General features: G+C 35.5%; 1 long non-coding RNA gene across 2 annotated transcripts; it reads left to right on the top strand.

Moving 5' to 3' along the window:
• The first annotated feature begins 1,783 nt into the window (after window positions 1-1,783).
• Window positions 1,784-4,302, top strand: LOC137247831 (uncharacterized). Of its 2 annotated transcripts, XR_010951899.1 has the most exons (5): window positions 1,784-2,224; window positions 2,347-2,450; window positions 2,542-2,723; window positions 2,834-2,979; window positions 3,563-4,302. It is a non-coding gene; the product is annotated as an uncharacterized lncRNA (long non-coding RNA). The 2 variants fall into 2 exon arrangements; XR_010951898.1 differs by having other exon boundaries at window positions 1,784-2,450.
• Window positions 4,303-6,055: the final 1,753 nt, after the last annotated feature.

The raw sequence follows: 6,055 nt of genomic DNA, 5'->3' as shown, positions 1-6,055 counted from the left end.
TGTGATCCGTGAGGACCTAAAATAAACTGAATGAGACCAGGAGTGTGGTGTATGTCTTGCGACCAAGCTGAAAACCCATGCAAAAACCAGAACCTATGCTATAACATAACTCTCTTTTCCTGGCACTAGGAGCTTTCTAGGACCTATGTAACTTGCTGCTTCTAGATCTGATAGCTGTATCACTCCCAATAGCTGGAGTCTTAGCCTGGCAAGCGCAGGGAACAGGCACAAAATGTCAACCTACATCCTACATCTGGTATCACTGGCCAAACTTAATTCAAATGCATGTGACGCCAGAAGGCCTAGCCCGAATACCCAATATGAGCCTACTGTCCTCTTTTTGTAATGAGAGGAGTAACTTTTTTAGTCTAGCGTTGTAAGACCTACACATGATCTTCGACACGTATTTCCCGTATGGCCGATTATGTGCAACCGTCGCTTATTCTTAAAATGCCCCACCTTATTGGAACGTCTACGGAGCCAGCTTCGATAGATACGTCGTTTTTAGCTAGCTCTAGCTCATCCGCTTCCTCATTCCCATCTTTCCCATATGCCTTGTATTCTTCTCCCTATCTTGAGGTTATTGCTTCATGACGTCCACTACCACCTCCAGTCCCTTGTCTTAAGTCTGTCGAGATCTTCTCCAATCTCTTCTGCTTTTAGCGTGCTAGTTTTATTTTCCTTGGGATTTCTTTTCCTGAGCTGCATTTAAATTTTGCCTGTGCCCTAGGACATTTCGCCAAGCTGTATGTATCCTCTGCCTGCTTTTTTTTTTTTTTTTGAAAATTTAGCGCTTACAACTTCCGTAGGCCGTGATATTGTAAGTACCTTCCAGCTCTGCAGCCGCAGCGTATCCTCCCACTTCAAAATTGGAAGGGACTCGCTTGGTTCTTCCTGCATCATCGTGAGCACTATGCTAATAAGCTCCGTCTTACAGATATGATTGGTACGATCAACCAGCACCACAGTAAGTGACTGCTTTGCCACCTCACTCATTATCTGGGGAACAGTTACCTCCCTAAATTACCTACGACTTGCTCCAAAGCGTTCGACAATTCTTAGTGCTGCACGTTACTGCTAGAAAAGTCTTTTACTCCCTCCGCTCTCCACCATTTCCTACAATACTTATCTGTTTGCATTCGCCTGCTTTCCATCATGGTGCGTGTTGACTTTAGCCTGATCTCGTTCATCGAGTCCGACGCTTTTGTCTTCTTTAGCATGACTCCGTTCTCCCTCCCTTGTTTTTCTTATTTAAATAAAATATTTAAGCGTTCATCTTGGTCGTACGACCATCTGCCCGACAAGGCGTGCTAAGCGGTTTAATATTAAAAACAGAGAATTATACCGTCCGCCACAGCATTGCTCCTTACTCTGGTAAATCCCCAATACTTCCCAAAGTGGGTCGGTATTGGGAAGACTACTTTGTACTACCCTGCCTGAAACCCATCTTATAGGCACGGTCCAAATAAAACCCTGAATTAGCTGGTTGGCAGTTCTTCCCAGCAAAAAATCGGTAATCGCTACTAAGGGTAATCGCTTCTAAGGTAATATCTTCTAAAGGTAGTTTCACTTCACCAACCCATTGCTGGTAATGCTGCAAAGAATCGCTATTCAGCTCGAAGTATAATGTATTCTAGAAGGCATTGATTAAAATGCCTTCAAATGATTTCGCTTCTCCTACTCATTTCTGGTAATACATAAAAGAAGCAGAGACGTTGCACGCGCATATTTACACTACCTTAATTTGTATTCGCTTCTGTGATCAATTACGGGTAATGCAAAAAAGCGCAATAGGTAGATAAGTAGAAAAAAATCCTAACTGCCGTTACCTTCTGTGGAAATTTCCATTCGACAACAATCATGTTTGGAATTGTTTAATTCAGTCTGCAATTGTTATCCATGTGTGACGCGTCTTTTATAAGCGATCAAATAAAAAAGTGAGTTATTAAAACAAAATAAAAATGTTAATCAAAAGACAATTAAAACGTTTAATAAAAATAGAAAAGAGCGAAATAGATCTAAAATTTAGTGAAAGGGTTGAACAAAATGGAATTAATATAGACAATACTTCGTCAGTGACCGCGAAAGTGTTAAACAAAATGAAATTAATACAGAAAATAATGCGTTAGGAGTGGGACAACATAGTGACAGTGATGAATCAGTGATATTCAGTGTCTGCTTAATACTATGATGAGCTTTAATTAAAATTATTAAAAACACATAAGTAAATATGCGTTACGAATAAAATTAGTTTCAATTGTGAACCTATTAATATGAGCAGAAGTGTATATATATACATATACATATGTATATTAATTTATAAATATATTTATTTAAAAATTGCAGACACATTATCGGAGCTTAATGATCAAATAAAAGAGTTAAAAAGTACTGCGCTAGAAAAAATTATGCAATAGAGAGTCTTAAATCTGAAATTAATACAAACAAAGGTAATTTTATGACAATTGATGTTAAAACCTCACTTTTCTATTATATTCTATATTTATTATTTTCTATAACAACAATATGTTTTTTTCGCAGATACTTACAACTTAAATTTGGAAAGTATCAAAAGCATATTAACAGAACAAACCATCTTAATACAAACTTTGAGCGACAACATGTACCTGGTACCGAAATTTGCCTCAATGTTTCCCATAAAAACACAACCAGAACTGGACGTCTTTGAGTCATTCATTTATGCAGAAAATCAAAATCAGATGGTAAGACTTATTATCTTTGCTGCTTATTTTTTCTGCCCATATATGCACATAAAAAGTCTAATAAAAATATATTTAAATACTAGTTTATATATATTTTATATTTTTTGCAGGTTGGGACGGTGTCTCAATTTATAAAATCTCAAACAAAATTTGCGGTCGATTTTGGGTGAAGATATAATATTACAACATAATATGGATGGAAAACAAGGGAAAACGCCAATACTTCGATACGCGAAACTAATGAAATTACTTTTTGGTAAGTATATTTAAACAATGTAAATATATCAGTAAATTAACACCCTTTAGGCTCATTTACACGAGTCGATTTTCTATTTAATATTTGTCGTTCGACTGCGATCAACCATCAAATACATGCTTTTTATCAGTCGAATTGCTATTTACACAAAGGAACGACAAAAATCTACCAGAAAAATCGACTCGTGTAAATCAGCATTTAGGCACAGTTTTTCAGTGCAAGTTTAAACTACAGTCAAAGTTGACTAGAGTTTAACCCTGGCAGTATTGCCGCTTAACCTAAAATGATGTTATGGAAATGAACATAATGGCAAGGTTCAACTCTAGTCAACTTTAAATGTAGTTTAAACACGCACTGAAAAACTGAGCATTGTTCTTAATGACCACCCTGGTTACAAGAAAATTTACAATCTTTTGGTGGTCTATCTGCAAAAGTTTCTAAATAGTAATGTTATCAGAAGATAATAAGAGTGTAACCATGGCAGAATAAGGGGGTAAGTCGAGTTATTAAAGAGATTACAACTCACTTTTTAAAAGATGTTTATTTTATATATGTTTACAAACTTTTCATATTTTTATTTCAGAAGCTGCTCACAAGTTGGCAATAGGGGAAAAGAATGCAAAGACCAGCTGCGACACGCAATAAAGGCCATAAAAAACCGCTACCACAAGGCCTCATGTTTAAAGAGAAAGCACACCGAAGCTACTCCCGAATAAAAGCAACGAAATAAAGCCAAATTAATGTTATGTTATAAAATGTTTAATTTAAATAAGTATGTATGCAAGACTAAATTTTATTGATATACTGCGTACAAGACTGAATTCCTAAAAATTTTTATTTGATGTAACACTCAGGGACAACAATGATAATTTTTTTGTTTTACTCAATAATGAGTTATCAATTCTATTGATATACTGAATACAAGACTGAATTCCTAACAATTTTTATTTTCTGTTACAATCAGGGACTAGAAATATTGGTTATTTTTTTTGTTTTACTCAATAATGAGTTTTTTATAATAAAACTAAAAGAGTCATATATCCTGAACTATGCTGAATTTCGCCTCAAATATTTGAATGAACACCCTCTTGCTCTGAAGTTGCTGACATCAAAGTTAAGTTATTGAAAATGCTACTATAAATGGCGGAAAATCGGTATGAATTGAATACCTCCTCCCACCTTAAAATTAAAATATTCAAAAACTTAACTTTAGTATGAAGAATTGTAAATTTTTAAGGCGAAATTCCGCATAGTTCAGGATATATGACTCTTTGAGCTTTATATTGAAAAACTGATTCTTGAGTAAATTAAAAAAATAATCATAATTTGCAGTCCCTCGTAATAATTGGTAATTAATTTGTAAGATCTGATACCAAAAAAGATAAAATAAAATGTAAACTTTTTAAAACAGTATTTTTATTATCCTATTAAATGCATTGAACCAAAAAAGTACATGTTTTCTAAGAAAAAGTTCATGAAAACTTCTCCAAAAACCAGTTTTAATATAATTAAAAAAAATATTTCTTAGAATATAAATAGTTTTTCTTAAAATCTATGAACCCATTCATAGAATATGAAAAAAATATATATAATATATAATATATGTATAATATATAATATATATTATATTCTAAGAAATATTTTTTAAATTCCATGAACACCGGTTTTTGTAGAGGTTTCATGAAATTTTTGGTTCAGTGTAGTTCTAGGTGTTTCACTCTATTTCTCTGCAAGGTATTCTTGCTTCGCTTCTATAGATTTAATATAGGAAGACATTCTAAACCTTCTTCTCCGGGAGGGGTTCTTGATTCGCTTCTAAAGATTTAATATAGGAAGGAATTCTAAACCCTCTTCTCCGGAACGGGTTCTTGCTTCGATACCATGGGTTTCAAGAAGAAGGGCGTTCTGCATTTGTTTCTACCGAAGGCGTTCTTGCTTTGCTTCTATGGATTAAATATAGCAAGGCGTTCTACATCCGCTTCTCTGTAAGGCATGCTGCAGTAGCTTCTTCAATAGTAGCTGTAATTGGTTATCAGTTCGTTTGACGATGGTCCAGAAAGTAGGGGCTTACCTCCAATGATATGCCCATGTTAAAGTAATAAAGAAAAGAAGGGAAAGGGGAAGCGATTCCGAAAATTTATTTCGATTCCACTTTCCCTTCTAAGGTAATCGTGTTTTTTGCTGGGTTGCTCACCACCTTCCCGCCGCCCTCTTATGAGGCGGGAGGGCGAAGATGCAAGCTCCTAAGCCGCTCAGCCACATAGTCCGGCGTTCGTTTGAGTTCGGCTAAGCCCTCACAACATCGACAAGTTGCATACCCTAGTGAGGGCAGAACAAAAGTAAATGGTTGTAAGCAAGGTAGACTTATAGAAATGTACACAATGCGAAGCCTCGCGCAACCATGGCCAGTTATTAAAGATCACAACCTCAAAATGTTTGCTTTATTGTATGCAAATTGACTTATAACTATACGCAAATATCATTAAGTACTCATTGGAGACGGAGCTTTTGTTAAACCCAAATTGGTCAATAATATTGATCTTAATCAGCGTACTAACAATAGCGGAAGCCAATCCACCATTTGTGCGTACACGCAATGAACTCAACTCAGCGATACACAGAGGTGAGGTGAAGTAATATTCGCGAGTATAGCGTAGAAGAGTAATCAGCTTTTTATCGCTCACCAAACAAAGCTATTGAACATGAACTGAATGTATACAAAATTTTGCTGTGGTGCCATACTCGTTTGTAAACAAAAGTAATAAAGCATCGTAGAAGGTCAAAAAGAATTTGTAATCATTTGTCATGCAACACCCAAAAGTGGCTAAATATGGCATAATGTGGCATAAATAGCCAATCGGGTTACTTTTTTAGCTTGCTTGTTGTCCAAGCGAAATATTTCCATATGCAAAATTTGTTTGCAACCAAAAATGGGTCAAACACCAAGTAAAGCTGCACTGTTGTTATAATGAAGCATGAAGCGAGCAGCTCTAAGTCAAAAGTTCAATAGTATGGAGACAGATAAAACAAATTTAGCCGTATAAAAAAATTTGAAAACCGGATCTCCAAAGATGTA

The sequence above is a fragment of the Eurosta solidaginis genome, chromosome 4 (genome assembly GCF_040869045.1).
Source record: "Eurosta solidaginis isolate ZX-2024a chromosome 4, ASM4086904v1, whole genome shotgun sequence".
In the NCBI taxonomy this organism is placed as follows: domain Eukaryota; kingdom Metazoa; phylum Arthropoda; class Insecta; order Diptera; family Tephritidae; genus Eurosta; species Eurosta solidaginis.
This window is presented reverse-complemented; position numbering and strand designations above follow the sequence as displayed.